The 19,441-nt window shown below is 37.5% G+C and overlaps 1 long non-coding RNA gene across 1 annotated transcript in view; it reads left to right on the top strand.

Moving 5' to 3' along the window:
- The window catches only part of LOC149744635 (uncharacterized), a 206,727-nt gene that overhangs the window by 30,041 nt on the left and 157,245 nt on the right, over positions 1–19,441 (top strand). The window contains exon 2 of the long non-coding RNA XR_016390968.1: positions 14,357–14,463. This is a non-coding gene — a long non-coding RNA (uncharacterized LOC149744635). The remainder of the gene's footprint in view (positions 1–14,356; positions 14,464–19,441) is intronic.

Here is a 19,441-nt window from a genome sequence, read left to right as displayed (position 1 = left end):
TCTAAGAATGGATTTAACTAAAGGCATTATTGGCCACAGGAGCTTGGAATGGCTGTTGGGGAATAAGACTGAGATTTTCTTATGGTGAACACCTGACTAAAAATCCTTCCTCTCTGCCCACATCTTACATTCCAAGTAAACAGAAATTTAATGAGAATATATTCATTTCCCTTCAAAGGCAACAGCAGAATACTGTATTGGAAGAGCTTCAGCTAATGGGAAAAAAATGTGTCCCCTGGTGAAAATACAGTCGTCGTGTTGGAATTTCAGGATATTTCCCTTGGCAATAAAATTAATCTTTTTTTCATTGCTTAAGATGATTTCCTGATGGGAGACACTGTGTCTGTGGAGATATTTTTGCTAATTTATTTGAGTCCAGTTAGAGAATTGATTCTAATTCATTTTAGTTAGGGGATGGCTGACCCTTGACAACTACTTATTCTCTAGTTAAGTTTTCCCAATAAGCACCTCTTTTTCACTCACTCTTTCTTCACATTTATTGTGGTATCTAGACCCAGAAAAACACATTAGGCAGAAACTGAAATCTATGAAGAAGTCAGGATTGAGTGATGTGAGGCCCAGTTGCCCAACCTTTCCTGTAGAGATAAAGGAGTGCCATAGGTGAAGAGGCGGCCACGACCCCCAGTGTCAGAATCCCGCCCGGCGCAAACCTCAGGGGGCCTGGCTCAGGGCTGTGTAAGATTCCTGGAATCTTGGGGAGCTCAGAATTGCCTTAAAAAAACATTAACAAAGCTGAAAACCAAACAAAACTCATGTGACTTTTTGGTCATTTGTCATTGCCCCGAGCAGATTTTCTATTCATCCACATGTATGATTTCACATAATTATTAATGCGGCTTGCCTTTTTTCTCTAACATTTCTTCTCTCTTTCCCAACTGCCAAAGCACCAGCATTGTGTGCATTCACCAGGTTGCTCTGTCCTTAAGACCCAGATCGAGTTTGACAGACGACATACTCTGTGATCCCTCAAATTGCAGTGCTGATCTGGGAGAGTTTGATGTGGGCTCAGTGCTCATTATCTCCACAAATAAGAGCAGAATAGATGCACAGATAGTAAAATAACACAGTAGATATATATACAATGATAACCACGTACAAGGTACATATATAAACTCATTTAATTTTCATAGCAGCTCTCTGAGGAAAGTACTATTATTATCACTTTTTTATAAGAGGAAATTGGGGCAAAATGAATTTAAGAAACTTGCCCCAAATCACACAGCTGGTAAGGGGAAGAGCCCATATTCAAACCTAGGAAGTCTGGCTTCAGAATATGGTCCTATTGTATTTTCAATATTCTTACTTGGCTCTTGAAAATATTTGGTGGTTCACTTCCCAGTGGGTTTCTCCTCCTAATTCCGCGTGGGTCATTCATCCATTTTTTAACTTATTCATTAAATTACTCACACATTTATCCATTCAAAAAATACTTACTTAGCACCCAGTGTGTCTCACTGTATCCTAGATCCTGGCACTGAGGCTCTGAACAGGAGGGCCACAGGCCTGCTTGGGAGTGTACAGTCTAGCAGGGGAGCCAGACGAACGAGTAATCACAGGATTAACTGGCTGTTTAAAATTTCTAGTTGCATCTAATACCATTGCATTTAATATCTACTGATTGAAACAGTGGAAGGATGTGAACAGATTCATGGAGAGTGTATGAAAAGGGGCAAGAACCGGGCAGGAGGAAGAAGGGGAGGCTGTTGCAGGAGTCTGGGTGAGAGGGGCAAGGCAAGAGAGGTGTCTGGATTCGGATACATGGCATGAGTTTTTTCCATTCAAGAATACTTGAAGCAAATATGCTAACAACCGACAATTCTGAGTAAATTTTAATATTTTGTTTATAAAAAGAAAGGAATAGGAAAAATGCGGATTAGAACATTTCAGACTTACTTATTGTTTCTTGAAAGTGGAGTGGAGTTTCCAGTGCAAGGGTCTAATCTGACTTGGAGTAAGATGTGTGGGTTGACTCTCTAGTCTGGGAATAAGAGGCAGGCCACAGAGAGCCTTTAGTTTCAGCCTGATGGGGTGAGCATGTGAAACACTGGCGCATCCCTTCACATTCTGAAGGAGAAACAGCAGGTCCATTTGTGTCTGTGGTTTGTGGGTAGCATCTCTCCACCTCAGGGAGCAGGCGGAAGAGTCCACCTGTGAACCCAGATGAAGTCATAGAGAGCCCATTATATCAGGGCTGCATTTCCCTGCCTTGTCAGAAGAGTGAGCATCTTAAGCATGTGTGTTCCATTGTCAGATGTGGTGTTTGATAAAGTAAAGGCCTTGGCTTCCTGATCTAAGCCCTGCAAGTGATGGGATATACAAACCTTGTCAGGGCCTCCTTCTTGCATAATGCTCATGTTAGCAGTAGATGATTGGAAATCACTCCTCTGCCCACTCAGACTTGGACCCTACCTGGAAGATGAAAAGGGGTGACCCAGAATCACCCAGTCTCAGAGATGCAGGGCCCTCTTAAAGGTCACCTGACCATTGTCTTCCAAATCTGACTGCTCATCCAAAGCAATTGAGAGCATCTGTTAAAAACAGATTAAAAAAAAATTAGAGATACTGATTTAGTGGGTTTGGGATGGGACACAAGAACCTTCGAGCTGATGATTCAAAACATGGATCTAGATTAGTGCTTCTCCCCTGGGGGAGCTTGTTAAAATGAAGGTTCTGTTTCAGTAGATCTGGGATAAGGCCCAAGATTCTGCATTTCTAATAAGTACCCTAGTGATGTTGCTGGTCCAGGGATCATCCTTTAGTTGCAAGGACTTACAGTAACCTTATAACCGGTGAGATTCCTTTTCAGTCCTATTTGAATCCTTCTAGAGATATGGAGCTCTCAGCCACAAGGCAGTTCCTACCATTGAGAGAAGTTTCAATTATTAGCAAGATCTTTCTTTTATTGAGTCGAAATCTCTATGTTGATAACTTCTAGAAGGTACTGTAGTGCAGTGGTTAAGTATGAGCTTTGGAGACAGATGACCTGATTTGGATCTTGACTCTGACTTTTGCTAGCTTTGTGATTTTGATGAAATATATGGCCTTCTTGAATCTATAAAATAGGGTAATAATAGTACCTACCTCATAGGATTACTGTAAATTCATAATAGCACTAATCCATCGTCTGATCCAATAAGATTAGAACAATGCTTGGCATGGAGTAAGCACTTATAAGCATTTTCTTACTGGTGTAGCTACACTTCAAGCAGAATCGGTCTGACATCAGTCCTATTTCATTTCCCAATCAGAGGCATTAATAGACCAGGTAGAAACCTATAAAATACTGCTAAGACAAAAGTTAGACTTCACTCTTTCTAACATTTCACTAACCTTTCCAAACTTCACACCCTGGTGGTGGGTATTGCTGTAGGTCTATGCAGTTGGATCTGCCTCATATTACTCTGTGCAGGTAGAAATTAATAAAGCATTCAAAATGTGGAAGAGGACTTTTCTTCTAGGAACGCAGTGATTTGAATATAAGCCATTGTGGTTTCACATTAAGCTTGGGAATTTGAATCCCCAGCCCCAAACAGTGGAAGAAGAGAGAATTGTTTTTTCTTTTTTTTTTTCTTCCGGCACGGGGGCCTCTCACTGTTGTGGCCTCTCCCGTTGCGGAGCGCAGGCCCAGCGGCCATGGCTCACGGGCCCAGCCGCTCCGCGGCATGTGGGATCTTCCTGGACCGGGGCACGAACCCGTGTCCCCTGCATCGGCAGGCAGACTCTCAACCACTGCGCCACCAGGGAAGCCCCTTTCTTTTCTTCTTAAAAAATTACTAAATACTTTGGACATACAGAAATATTTATGAATACTATAACAAGGACCCATAAGCCTACCTCCCAGCTTAAGAAATAGAATATTAGTAGTTACTTAAAAAATAAATAAATAAAATCCCCCTATGACCCTCCCCCTGGTTGTCATCCCTCTTTTTCAGAAGAGGCAACCACTATTCAGAATTTAGTATTTATCATGTTCACATATTTGGGTTATTCTTTAACTATAAACATATGTGTTCCTAAATAATGTAAGGTATTCTTTTGTGTGTTTAAAATGTTTATAGTGTATATACTTCTGCAATACATAATTCTTTTCTTTCCTCTAATATACATTTAAAACATGTGTTCAGAAGTTCAATTCACTTTTTGTTCAAGGCTGTGTAAGCTTCCTCTTTCTCCCGCTAACCAGCTGTTTCTGTTGATGAATGGAATCAGAAGAGTAATGGACACAAGGAAGTGGGAAAAAGGGATTGGATGGGAGGTGAAATCTCAGTCAATATCTTAAAATAATATCTGCCATACTGATAGGGACAAGTAAGTTGGCACTGATGACTATATGATAGCTAATGATACTCACTTGCACTGAATAATGTCCCATCTGTCAAACTCTATTGCATATGCCTGTCATCTAGGCATCTTGTTAACGTGTAGATTCTGATACCACAGGCCTGGGGTGTGAGCTGAGATTCTGCATTCCTAGCAAGCTCCCAGGTGATGGAGGTGCTGCTGGTTCTGGGCCAGGCTTTGAGTAGCAAGGGTGTGTAGATGGGGCACACATTTGTCTTAGACCTGAGTTCAAATCTTGGCTCCCTTGTTTTCATTATCTCGGGGGAACTTGGGAAAATTAGTTTCCAGTGCTGCAGCTTTTATTCTTGGCTGCACATTATATATAAGTCCCCTGAGTTAAAAGTCCTATACCCACTCCGTATGACAGACTCTAGGTCCATCCACCTCACTACGAATAACTCAATTTCGTTTCTTTTTATGGCTGAGTAATATTCCATTGTATATGTGTGCCACATCTTCTTTATCCATTCATATACACTACTGAATGTAGAATAGTTGGCTCGTGGGAAGCAGCAGCATAGCACAGGGAGATCAGATCGGTGCTTTGCTATGACCTAGAGGGGTGGGATAGGGAGGGTGGGAGGGGGGCTCAAGAGGGAGGGGATATGGGGACATGTGTATGCCTATGGCTGATTCGCTTTGTTGTGCAACAGAAGCTAACACGGTATTGTGAAGCAATTATACTCCAATAAAGATCTATTAAGAAAAAAAAAGTCCTATACCCAGATCAAGTAAATCAGATATATAGGGATGAGATGCAAGCATCAGTAGTTTTAGAAACTGTTCAGATTTCAGTGTGCAGCCAAGGCTGAGAACCTTTGCTCCAGGGCAGAGATTCTCAAATTTTGGCATGCATCAGTATCACGCAGAGGGCTTGTTAAAACTGATTTCTGGGTCCCAGCCCCAGAGTTTCTGATTCACGAGGTCTGGTGTTGGGCCTGATAATTTGCATTTATAACAAGTCCCTAGGTGAATCTGATGCTGCTGAGAGCTTAAGTTCTAAGAGCTTAAGTTCTCATCAGTAAAATGGGTATAAATATTACCCATCTTTTGGTCCATTGGAGAATCAGTGAAATAATACACCTAGTGATGTTTGGCATGTAGTAGACAATCAAGAAATGGTAGTTTCCTTCTGTTATTACTAATAGTAGTATTATGTCTATGTTTAAGTTAGGTGCCTATTTAATCATTAGTTAGTTTACCCATAATATTGGTTAGGGTATTCCAGCTTAACATCTTCCTACTTAAAGTGTCTTCCTACTTAAAGATCACTTCCGACTGTGGTTAAATTTGTGCTGGCACCTCTCAGAAGGATTTAACTCGTCCTCTGGTTACAGTGATGTTGTTGTCAGAGACTAGCCTTGTTTAAGTTTTCCAGACCATCTGTGTACATACCCAGTGGTTAACAAGTGACCCCTTGTACATAATCCCCCTTGTTGTGTCTGATAAATTCATCATGGTCCTTATCTGGTTCTTTTTTTTTTCAAGAAGAACCCCACAGGTCTTGCCTTCCTGGTGGTAGAACCAAGAGCCCCCAGGACCTCAGTCTGTATAAGACCTGGTGGTCTCCAGATGGGCTGGCAGATGGGAATGGAGGGGGTAGATGGGCCCCTCCCTAGGCTGATGCTCTGTTGTGAACACTTTTCCTCTACTGGTATATACTCCGGTGTATTCAGTAACTCCATTGTGATTTTTCTCCTTTTGAATATTGTATTTGCACACAACTCCTTCCCAGTAAGAATGGTTCCCAGGTGGTATTCTCTGGCCCGAAGGCTTCTACTTCATTATCATCTTTGTTAACCTGAGAATACCGCCCTTTGGGTTCGGCAAAGGAGCACATCATTCTCGCTAAACTGTGTCAAACAAGACTCCTTGCTGGGCTTTGGAGCTTCATTGGTGAACTGCAGCTACTGATCTTGCTTCCAGGATTGTGCGTAATGCAGACAATACAGTTTCTGGGTGCCTTCTCTGAAAACTGCCCAGATTTTGGACTTGAGCTTGATGCAAACTGCATTATAAACATGCCAGGCTTGTACTGACAGCACTGAAAGCACATTGGGATAAACATTTGTGTTTACTAAAAATGCCTCTAAAGAATTGGAAGTATTTAATCAAAAGATTTATCTGTGTGTTTCTGGGGGTGTTTTAAAGCTTTCCATGACCCAAAAGCGATGGTTCCTGAGTGTCTCCTTTCTCAGTTTCTGTACGTTCTAACCTTAAGCTTCAAAAGGAAAATAAGAATGAAAAGGTTAATTCTTGTTTAAAATTGACATGTGTCCCTTCTGTGGGATAAAAGATTTTAATTGACAGGATGTTTAGGTAGAGTTTTGGGCTTCTATGTGACTATTTTGCTATCTCTTTTAGGTTTCTTAGCAAATCTGGGCTTGGGGATCAGGTCTGTTGCCTAAGAAGAGATAGTAATTATCACTAAGAAATTGCTGAGTTAATTAGTTCCGTCAGTAATTCAGAGGGCAATTGGAGCAAAGTTGAGACAGGTCTAGAGCCAAGCCTTGTTGCTGTTTTGTGAGACAATCTGAAATAAATCTCTCTTCTGTCGATAACTCTGACTTGAGTAACATTCCACCTTTGGAGTTGAGTTTAGGCAGCAGGACCCAGTAAAAGCTCTGTGTTTATTAAGATCCACTAGCCGTAGGACATTAAATTCTTCTATTGTAGAGTGGAACTGAAGCTGGAAGGAGGAAGTGTCCATTAAGGAGAGATTAATGTTGTATGCCCATTTGAAAACTCAGTTTGTATCTTTGTGATGGTAACCAATGTTGTGGCCACATTTTATAAATGGTCTTTTAATGGGGATGATATAGTGCTGATTAGAATATATACATCAGTGTTGATTTTTTAATATGTATATGGAAGGTGCTTTTGTAATAATAATAGTAATAGGAACAATAACCATGGTAATAATAATAGTGATTCTAATATATTGAGTATCTCCTATGTGCCAGGTGCTAGTATATGTGATCTGCGATTCTCACAATAACTCGTAAAGGTAGGGATTATTAACCACATTTTATAGATTAGGAGACTGAGGCACAGAGAAGTTAAATGATTTGCTCAAGGTCACATAGCTTATAAGTGGCAGAGCTGAGAACTTAACTCAAGACTATGGGGCTCCGAACCTGCCTTCCATTGAGGAGGCAAATGGTTCAAGGAGAAAATGGTCCAGGGGGTAGGGCATTCAAAATGCCAGAGGTCACATTCTGCTTGTAGTAGGAACTGTGGTGTGAGTCTGACTTTTTGGCTCTAACCTTGCTCACCCAGGAGGACTCATCAGTAGTGTCCCCTGCACATGTGCAGGGGAAGAGCCCAAAGGCAAAGTTTGGATTTACTGAACATCTACTATAAACTGGGAAGTTGGATGAAGCACTGCACATATGTGAAATCCTTTAGTTATCATAAAAATTTTGGGAGGTAGGTTTCTTAGCCGTGTTTTACATATGTGGGGATTGAGGTCCAGAAAGAAAAAAATCTTGCTCAAAGTTATATGGCGTGTAAGCAGACAGAAAAATAATTTTTTGTCTTAAAAAGTTTGTAAAATGCATAATATAAACCTTCCTGGGTTTTTCAACATGTATGCCCTGTATTTGATACTGTGACTAGATTCTGCAAATATAGGAGCATGTTGAGTTGCATTTTGGGTTACTTGTTCTTTCTATCTACCTACCTACCTATCTATCTATATTTTAACATATAAAAATAGAGAAAAATATTCTTTATACTTTAATAAACATCCATCAGATCAACTTGAAATCTCCTATGTCCACTTCTACTATCACATTCTCTTTTCTTCCTTCCCAGTCCATTTCTTCTACTACATTGCTACATGTATACCACATTCACTAAAACACATAGAATTTTTTTATACTTTTCAAATGTATATGAAAGGGACCGTATGGCATGTATTATTCTGCAACTTGCTTTTATCTTTTAAGATGAATGGGTATGATCTTGGACCATCCTTGAATTCCTAGCATAATGTATCACGTCCAAGTAAGATTATGATTTTTAACAAATAAACTGCCAATTTCATCTTATTAATAATTTATTGGAACTTTTACTTAAGATTGGTCTATAATTTACTTTTCCTGATTGACCTTTCTTGCTTATGCATATGGTTTTAGTAGCTTATAAAAGTGAGCTAGTGGAGTTCCACTGTTGGAATGTCAATGTGATTAGTTCCATGAACCTGCTCTTCAGCAAAACATAACTGTGGAAATTTATTTTAAAAAAACAACCATTTAAAGTCTCCAGAAATTTTCCTAAGGGCATATAGTAAATAAAGAAATATTCCAGAAAGTCTACTAAAACTTGGTAAGAGCATTGGGAATCTGTGACATTTGAATCATGACCTGTTCCCTTCTCAGCTCAGTGTGATTAAAACCATACTCAAGGCAGATACAGCCAAGAACATAGGATTCCTTATCCCATAAGTTGTAAATTGAGATCTAAGTTATCTTCCTGGGAAGGGCAGGCTACTAGCATTTCCTGTCTTTCCCAGCTACAGTTTCAGAGGCTAAACTCCAGGTGAATGTGGTTGAAGGTTGGGGGCTCCCTTCTTTCACCCAGTCACTACTAATGGGGTGGAGGCTCTACTTCAGTTGTGGAATGCTGGAAATCCTGGGTCCACTATCATCCTTACTCTAGCTAATCCATAGAGTGGAGGTTCTGTACCAGGAAGAACAAGCAAATAAGAATGTAGGATACTGCCCTACCTAGTATCCTGCTCTTAAAGCAAAGAGAGTTGTTATTCAGAGAGAAGCAGGCCTCTGTCCTTGTTTCCAGTTCTGGAGCTGGTGACTCAGAAATTTTGTCCAAGGGGAGAGGTAGGCCTTCATGACTGAGAACTTTAAAGCTCTACTCAAAGGAAATGACTTTATCTGAAACAGTGTGGGGGAAGTTCAAACCTGAACGTGCTGTCAAAGACAATGAAGGTCTTGGAGGTAAAAGCAACACGCTAAATACTAAGCCAGTTAATTTACCAAAGAGAATCAGGGAAAGAGATATCTAAGAGCTCTCCCTTGGTCAGAACAAACCTCAAACACTGGCCTCAAAAACTACCCATGCAGAGGGATCCAAATTTAATTGGAGCAGACTGTGGAACCATTTATGCTCCAGGCCATTGTCAAAAACAATATACAGCAACTATCTGTTGATTAATGGAGCCTAACAGCTGGGTGTGACCATGGAAAGATACGATCAAAGGGAGTCCTGCTCAAACCACTGTCATCCCCAGGTGATTGTGGGCATACCCAAAGCTGTGCCTCCAGAGGAACAACACCAAAGGCTACATACCATAGGGACAACGGTGGGGAATAGACTTAGAATAGTCCAGCCATTCACTGACAAAGTGAACAAACAACAACAAGAGTCCTCAGAGGTAGGGCACCAGTATCCAGAGTTGTTACAATATATATCTAAAATGTTCTATCACCCCACAGCACAAAAGATGAGACATGCAAAGATATGGGGAAATATGACACATAAACTGGAAAAAAAAAACAGACAACAGAAACTGTGTGTGAAAGGAACCAGACATTGGATTTAACACAAACCCTTCTAAGTAGCCATTCTAAACATATTCAAAGAACTAAAGGAAACCATGATTAAAGAAGTAAAGTATGAAAGAAAAAGAATGGATAAAAAATGTATCATGCAAATAGCAACAATAAGAAAGCTAGAGTGACTACAATAGTTAAGATAAAATATTTTTAAAACAACGTTACTAGAGAAAACGAACATCTTATAATGGTAAAAGGGTCCGTCCTTTGGGAAAATGTAACAATTATAAACATACATGCCCTAAAAATAGAGTCCCATAAAAGCTGACAGAATGAAAGTCAGAAATAGACATTTCAACAGTAATGTGAAATATGGATGTGGAAGCATCCATATCCTACTTGAAAGAATAGGTAAAACACCCATGCTGAAGATCCACAAGGATATGGAAGACAACCCACAAAATGGGAGAAAATACTTGCAAATCCCATATATGATAAGGGACTTCTATTTAGACTATATACAGACTCCTACAACTCAATAGTAAAAAGACACATAACCTAATTGAAAAATGGGCAAAGGATCTGGATAGACATTTTTCCATAAAAGGTATAAAAATTGCCAGTAAGCACATGAAAATAAGCTTTGACATTATTAGCTGTGCGGAGATGCAAATTAAAGCCACAGTGAGATACCACTTCACACTTACTAGGATGGACATAATAAAAAAGACAGATAATAATAATTGCTGGCAAGAATGTGGAGAAATTGGAACCATCATACACTGTTGGTAGAATGCAAAATGGTGCAGCCACACTGGAAAACCATCTGGAAGTTCCTCAAAAAGTTAAACAGTGAGCACCATGTGGCCAGCAATTAAACTCCTGTTTATATTCAAGATAAATGAAAACATATGTTAACACAAAATGTACACTTATACAGAAATGCTTATAAGAAAATTATTTATAATAACCCCAAAGTAAAAACAGCCCAAATGTCCATTAACTAATGGTATATCCATACAATGCAGTATTATTTGACAATAAAAAGGAATAAAATGCTTATGCATGCTACAACATGGATGAATCTTAAAAATACTGTGCTAAGTGAAAGTAGCCAGTTACAGAGGAGCACATATTTTATGATTCCGTTTATATGAAATGTCCAGAATAGGCAGATCCATAGAAGCAGAAAATAGATACTGCTAAAGAGTATGGAGTTTTTTGGGGGGTGATGAAAGTATCCTAAAATTGATTGTGGTGAGATGGCTGCACAACTGTGAATAAATGAAATGCTGTTGAATCATATGCTTTAAATGAGTGAATTATATGGTATATGAATTATATTTTAATAAAGCTGTTAATAAATTAATGGAAAGAAAAAGAATGATTAAGGAAGCTTTACCTTCTTATTGCTAGTCTCTGAAACTATAAAACGGTAAAATGCAGGAATTATCTTTTTGTTGTTCATGAAAAAATTAGTGTAAAGTGTCTGGGCATGGTGTCTTTATAAAGGAGAGATCTCTTTTTCCCATTAGATTAAAATTATTGATATTTAATTATGACTAGTTTGTTTAGATATCTTCTCAAGTTATTTTTGATTACCTTACCCCCCAAAATATTATATATTTCATCTAAGTTAAAAAATACTGTTATAAAGGGGATCATGGTATTTATTAGTTTTAGCATCTTTGTTACTAAATCTATTTTCCAAAAAAAGTAGTTGGGCCTTCTTGGAGAAATGCTGATTCCCAAGTTAAGGTCAGCAAAATATAAGATGAACCTAGAACGTCTTGTGATGTCCTAAAGAAAGGAAGTTCTGAAACATAATGTCATGTTGAAAATACACAGAAACTCATCCAAGAGCTCCAAATGGCCATATCTTGGATAATTAGATGAACAATATAAACAATAATAGATAGTATTGGGTGATAATCCGTAGAATAAAGCAAATACCTATGAGTCCATACTCATAGGAACAAATAATTGAATAATTGTTTAAATAAATAAGTGGAGAAAGGATAGCTTTTCCTTAAGGAGAATTTCAATTAATAAAGGTAGAATGAATTATGATATAGAGAATCATCGTTCTACAAACATCATAGTAACAATTGTTGCAGACAAAAATCATCAATAGATGTTGAAATTAGTGGGAGAAATTATTATGCTAAGCAGCGTAATCTGTATTGCCTCCATGTATTTCCCCGTAAGATATTCATTAATTACAAAGGGAAAAAGGTAACTTTACAGTGGAGAAACTATCTTAACTCTCTTAACCCCGTGATTATAGTTAACATCTCCAGTATGAAACATACTGATATTATGTATTGCTGTTATGTTGCACTGTTAAGGACACAACATCACTTCTGTAGTTTTGTTGCCAAAAAATGCATAACCTGAGTTTAATTGTGAGAATGCATAAGGTAAACACCAATTAAGGAATATTCTACAAAATAACTCTTTAAAGTATCACAGTCTTAAAAGAGAAAGGACACTGTGGAACTGAGAATGGAAGTACTAAAGAGATAATGACAACTAAGTGCAGCATTATGAGTTTGAATTAGATTGTGGTCTAGATAAAGGTCTAGATAAAAGATAAACACTGTGTTAACATTGGAAAAGATATTAACATTTAAGGAAACTTGGATGAGGGTTATACCAGAACCCTGCATAATTTTTCAAATTTTAAAAACTTCTGAAATTATTATAAAATAAAAATTAAAAATATTTTAAAGTATTTAAAAATCTATTTTATCTGTTGTTTGGTAGTTTTTTATCCCTAATATTGTTGTGAGTGGCTTTTCTCTTTTCTTAATTAGTTTATAAGTTGTTTTAAAATTTGTATCCCCTCCCCAACAGATTCAGCTTTTTTGTTATTGGTTTCTATTCCTTTTGTTTGATTGTTCTTCTCTCATTTATTACTTACTACTAATTTTATTATTATTTATTTTGTTATTTATTAACTTTATTTTATTATTGTATTATTTTTAACTCATACGTCCTTTGAATTTATTTTTAGTTACCTTTATAGCTTCATTTAGTGAATTCATTACTGTATTAGTTACATAGGACTGCTGTAATAAAGTACCACAAACTGGCTGGCTTAAAAGCATAGAAATTTATTATCTCCCTGTTCTTGAGGCTAGAAGTTTAAGATCAAGGATCATGTTCTCTATGAAACCTCTAGGAAAAGACTAATTTTTCCAGCTTCTTCCAGCTTCTGCTAGCCCTGGCTGTTCCTTGGTCTGTGATAGCATCACTCCAGTCTCTGCCTTCACATGGCCTTCTTCCTATATCTGTCTCTTATTCTCTGGTAAGGACACCAGTCATAATGGATTTAGGACCTACCCTATTCCAGTAAGACCACATCTTAACTTGATTACATCTTGCAAAGACCTTATTTCCAAATAAGGCCACATTTACAGGTACCAGGGATTAGGACTTGAACATATTCCTTGGGGAGGGGGTACAATTTAATTACATTTTTTCTTATTTTTTGATACATGCATTTAAAAGCCATACTTTTGTCTCTAGGTAGTGTTTTAGCTGTATCCCACAATTTTAAAAATAAACTTTTGCAGATGTGCAATATGAATAAAGAAAAAAATGTACAAATAATAAGTACAATGCTCTATGAATATTCAGTAATTTAACATACCTGGGTAACAAGTACCCAGAATACACATGAGTGTATTTCTTACACTCTAGAAGCCCCCTTTAACACCTTCTAGTCACTGCCCACTCAAGAATAGTTAGTATCCTGATTTCTAAAAGCGTTGATTAGTTTGGCTTGTTACTTAACTTTAGGTAAATGGGATCATATGTCATGTTGTCTTATGCAACTGGCTTCTTCTGTTAAACATTTTGCTTGTGAGATTCATTCATGTTTTACATGGTGTTGAAAATTATTCACTCCCGTTGTTGTCTAGGATTCCATTTTTTATCCATTCTCCTGTTGACAGGCATTTGGTTAGTTTCCAGTTTTTGGTTAATAGTTGCCGTAAATATTCTGTATATCTCTTTTAATGAACACGTGTATGCATTTCTGTTTTGTATTACCTGGGGGGAGAATTACTTGGTTACAGAGTTGTCAAATATTTAGTTTTAGTCAGTAGTGTCATATAGTTTCCGAAGTTGTATCAATTAACTTTCTCACCAGCAGTGTAAAAGAATTTAAGTCAATTCTTGCCAACAGTTGTTATTTTCTGTCTTTCCCCTTTTAGGAATTCTGGGTGTGTGGTGTTATGTAATTTTGGTTTTAATTGTATTTTTATGATGAAATCAAACGTGTTTTCATAATTGTCATGACCATTTAAATATCATATTTTGTGAAGTGTCTGTTGAAGTGTTTTGCCCTTTTGTCTATTCTGTTGTTTTCTTTCTGATTTATAGTTCTTTATATATTCTTTTTATAAGTCCATTGCTGGATATATGTGTTATATGTCTCCCGTAAGTGACTGATTTTTTTTTTTTTTTTTTAGCTGTACCACGTGGCTTGCAGTATCTTAGTTCCCCGACCAGGGATTGAACCGGGGCCCCAGCAGTGAAAGTGCTGAGTCCTAATCACTGGACCGCTGGGGAATTGCTGGTAAGTTTTTTTAAAAAAATTTATTTATTTATTTATTTATTTATTTATTTATTTATGGCTGTGTTGGGTCTTCGTTTCTGTGCGAGGGCTTTCTCTAGTTGGAGCAAGCGGGGGCCACTCTTCATCGCGGTGCGTGGGCCTCTCACTATCGCGGCCTCTCTTGTTGCGGAGCACAGGCTCCAGACGCGCAGGCTCAGTAATTGTGGCTCACGGGCCTAGTTGCTCTGCGGCATGTGGGATCTTCCCAGACCAGGGCTCGAACCCGTGTCCCCTGCATTGGCAGGCAGATTCTCAACCACTGCGCCACCAGGGAAGCCCCTCCTGTAAGTTTTTTATATATATTGTTTATAATTGTCATTTGTTCTAAATATTCTAGAATTACAATCTAATTTCCTTAACCCATGGTTTATTTAGGTGGGCATTTAGTTACATGTATGTATAATATGCATAATAATATGTGTATGTAATGTTCATAATATATATTACACATACATGAAACTAAAATGCTCACCCTAAATAAACCATGGGTTAAGGGAAATGCATTTTAACTATAGAATATGTTTATTCCTTGTTCCAAGAGTACTTGAAAAGTTTTTCTTTTTCCTCTCTAGATATATAGACAGATCTCTTTATAAATAAACAGAGGTGACCTTCTAAAGAGAATCACTTGAAGTGGGAACTATGTCACTAATAATAAATCTTACTCTGTTATTCATATCTCCTTTATCCTTGATTTTGGTAATTTTGATCTATTAGTTTATAAACAAAGTGTGTTAAAATCTCCCACTGTATGAAATTAAACCCTTTTTTGCTTTATGTTTTTAAGCTGCATTTGTTTGATGCATATGATTTTAATACCTTCTTGGTTATTTCTCTTTATGCAATAGTTATTTCTTTATGGTTATCTTATTAGGCATATCCTTCTTTAGCTTTATTAGTATCGCTTGCTTTAAATGCTATTTTATTGTAATAATAATGTCACTATACCAGATTTTGATGTTGTTTATAATTGTTTTTCTTTCGCCATCTGTTTCTTCTTAACTTTCCAAAACATTTTCTCTTAAGTTCAATGTCCCTAAGCAGAAAACAGTTGGGTTTTCATTATTTATCCAATCTGACATTTCCTTGAATTAATATCATTGCACTTTAAAAAAAAAACAACTTATTTTTACTGTCTGTCTTTGGTTTTCAGTTGGCCATGCTTTTTCTTAGCTTTTTTTTTTTTTTTTTTCCTTTCATACTTCTTGTAGATTGGATAGGATTTTGTTTATTCCCTTTGATTTCCTCTCTTAGTTTGGAAGCTTTGATTTATGGTTTGTATCTCAGGTCTTTTGGTGATTATTCTTAAACTTATAAGACAATACTTAGATGCCTAACTTTCTTTCTGCTCTCTCTCTCTCTTCCTTTCTCTCCTTTTAGGTTTTACTTAGATAATTCAATGACATAGTTTCAAAAGTTAAATAGATTTACAAGGCTTATAATGAAAAGTAACAATTTTGATATGGTCTTTTTAAAAATGTTAAATTCATTGTTTTGGACACTCCATAGACTCTTTTAGTAATCCAAAATTATTATTGCTAGTCAAAAAGAAACAATAATGCCCTTTCATTCTATGAAAAGGAAAATTAAAAACATAGTATGTGAGAGCCTTCAGACACTTTACTCTCATCACCCAAAAATATTTGGGCCTCTAAGACAGTGAAGGTGAAACCATAACTCTCTGGAGACTAAGTCTTAAAGGTAAACTTAGCACTGTGATCTAAGGAGAATGTTTGCATTACTTAGATGTGATAAGGAAATGCATGGCAGGAAGGGAAATCTTCTCAGTTGGATGGCCCAATACAGGCTCTATCTTGGTTTCTGAGTATCTTCCAAAGTGAGTCACCAAAGGTAAATTTATTAAGTAGGCATGGTGCTGTACATTGTAGATCTGCCTAAAGTGTTAGTGTCTCGATAGCTTATTTCCTTAGTCCTTGAAACAAACAAAAAAATGATCATGAAGAATAAGTGGGTTTTAAGATTTGTGAAAACTGGATGAGAAACAGAAAAGTCAGACATATTCACTTAATTTTAAAAAATTAAATGGCTTTCTTAGAGGACTTCCTGAGTCGGCTAGCTAATGAATTTACATGAAGAATAAAGGAATATGTGTTAATACTTATTTTTATTCTCACTCAAACCTCTGGCACATTACATCTTAGCTGATTGCATTGTCTCTAAATGGCTTGAGGTGGTAATATATGAACAGTCAATAATTTCTGAGCGTTTTCATCTTTACAATACACATCTAATGAGTTCATGTCTTCATTCTTAATTACTTCAGCAATAGATATTATATGATCCCATGTGAAAAGACATATTTAATTAATATTGCCTCTTAAAGCTTTGCGGGGAAACATTTCTTTGATTTGTCGTATAAATTTATAGGTTCCATCATGGATATCACTCATGCAATAAGTGCCTTGGGAAAAGAGTGCTAAGCAAAGCCACTGAGCGATCTGGTGGCAAACAGGAAGGGAGGCAACAGCTTTATTTTCAATGTAAGGCCCCAGGGTGGAACACAAAGAATAGACATAGATCATCTCAAGTGTTACCAGATTTATGACAGGTTCTCCTCTTAACCAACAGAATGAAGCAAGAGAGGTGGCAGTGAGACCAAATTCTCTTCTGGTGCATTGAGGGAAAAAAAAAGAACACAGGAGACTGGGATCATCTCCTAAGATTTTGTTATTATCTTTTTTGACGTTTTAAAAACACTTTTTAAGGTTTTTTTTTTTTTCCTTTTTTGGTTGCACACGTGGGATCTTAGTTCCTGGACCAGGGATCGTACCCACACCCTCTGCAGTGGAAGCACAGAGTCTTAACCACTGGGCTGCCAGGAAAGTCCCTGTGTTTTATTACTGTGGGAAATTTAACAATTAGAAAATAGTTTAAAGTGTAGAGAAAAATCCTAACACCCTGGTATAGTCACTGTTGTGGTATATATTTCCTTCCAGTCTTCTTCTTTTTTTAATATGGTTGAGTATCTTACATATATTTATATCTTCAATTTCACTTCACAGTCTTCAGAAATATCACTTTAATGCCTACAAACCATATTGTTTTGATATTGCTTAAAATGATTATTCATTTTCTTCACAATTTCCATTTTTTGACAAAGAGGTAATGATAGTTCTGTGGGTACTCCTCAAATAGTTATTAGCTGACTAACATTTTCTGCATCTCCATCTCTCCATCTCTAAAATGGGATTCTGAGACACACCTCTTCTTTCTGTTGCTAAATCCATACACATATAAATATCCAAGACAGCCATTGACATTATGTTGAGGTAAAGAGCTTTTCATAAGAGATTCAGGATCCAGAAGGGTAGACCTGGGGTTAATAGTGGACTGAGTTTCATGCATTTTAATTACTGACAAACCCAAATTAGATTCTCAGATAAAATAGCATCAGGTATTAACAGGGACCAAGAGGTTAGAAGTTCCAGGGCCCTGCCAACTTTACCAGCCATCCATGCTATAATTGATTAAAGCATTACAGGGTGATGTTTTGCTAAGTGTGTCACAGCATCTCTTCTCGTTAGGTGCTACATTGGCTTGCTGATGTAAAACATGCTGAAATAATTAGATTACTTGCAATCATAGGGAAAATAACGTCTGCCATGGATATGATGTCACAATATTTTAAAGGAGAAAATTCAAGATACCTCTTTCACAGCCTGCAAATTTTCTGTCTCATTCTTATCCTTTGTTCACTCTCTAACTCCTTGCCACTTTGCTAACAGGCAGAAAAGAGTCAGATTTCTCTGGGGTGTCAACCGCACAATACTTGAATGCGTAGGTAGAGTAGAAGCTGATATGTTTCTCTGGAGGTCTCCAGGGATGGAATATCTACGTGGATATTTATATGGAATATCAGAGTGAGAAAACGTTTTCACGAATCTGTAGATTTTACAACATCACAGTGGGTGCTCTGGGGATCATAGAAGAAACCCTGAATTGGAGACTGTTAGTTTTAGGGTCCCATTTCCTGGCTATGTTGGTTGTCTAATGCCACCAAGCTTCACTTTCTTCATCTGTAAAAATAAGGAAGTTGAATTATGAATTCAACAGCTTCTCCTTGCTTTAGTTTGCTGTCAGAAGAAATTTTCTCTCCTCAAGCTGCCTACAGAAAGAACAAAAGATCTTGTTCGTTAAATCCAAGAGATAGAATCACAGCATAGGAAATTAAGAAAGCTTAGAAGCTGGTGGTGGGTGCATCTGAAAAGGTCTGGTGGTCATTGACTAGTGGGAGTGACTGGAAATTAAGTGACTTGCTTGTTGCTTACTTTTTCCCCCCAGAATGTGAGGTCCCTGAGAGATCGCCTGTCTCATTTTCAGCTAGCTGTCTTTATTGCCTAGAATAGTTCCTGTAACACAAAGGTGTCAGTAAGTATTTTTTAAGGGGCTGAATAATGAATAGGTTTGCTCAGTAGTAGAAATTTGTAATATGAGATGCAGGTCCATGCAATTACTATTCACAAAGAGGAAAGACATTCTTGGCAAAGTATCCTCACCTTTTAGTTGCCTCATGCCCAAGGATTGAGGTGGAGGTGGGTCTATGTGAAATCTATTGCTATTTTCTTAATTGATTGAGTGGCAACTGGATTGACTTTCAGGGATACAGTTCAGGTACTAAAAAGACTGGAAATACTAGATTGGTTCTACTCTTCATTTTGAGGTTGCTTACCTAAATAAGTCCTAAATCTTATCATTCACATATCTATCTATGGTAATGTGTAGATTCTGAAACAGCAAAAATAATTTCCGATGGGATTCTCCAGGGTGTCCAGTCTGACTAGGGAGCAATTCCTTTTGGCCTAGGGGAATTGTTTGTCAGGTGTCTCCACCCCCCCGCCCCGCTTCTTTATGGTACACTTGGGTAGGAAGTTACTGTGCACAGCCCACACTTAAGGAGTGAAAAGTCATGCTCCACCTC

This window comes from Delphinapterus leucas, chromosome 20, assembly GCF_059928025.1.
Source record: "Delphinapterus leucas isolate spDelLeu-1000000601 "Yukka" chromosome 20, BTC_Dleu_Yukka2, whole genome shotgun sequence".
Lineage (NCBI taxonomy): Eukaryota > Metazoa > Chordata > Mammalia > Artiodactyla > Monodontidae > Delphinapterus > Delphinapterus leucas.
The sequence above is the reverse complement of the archived record's forward strand: the minus strand, read 5'-3'. Positions and strand labels throughout refer to the sequence as shown.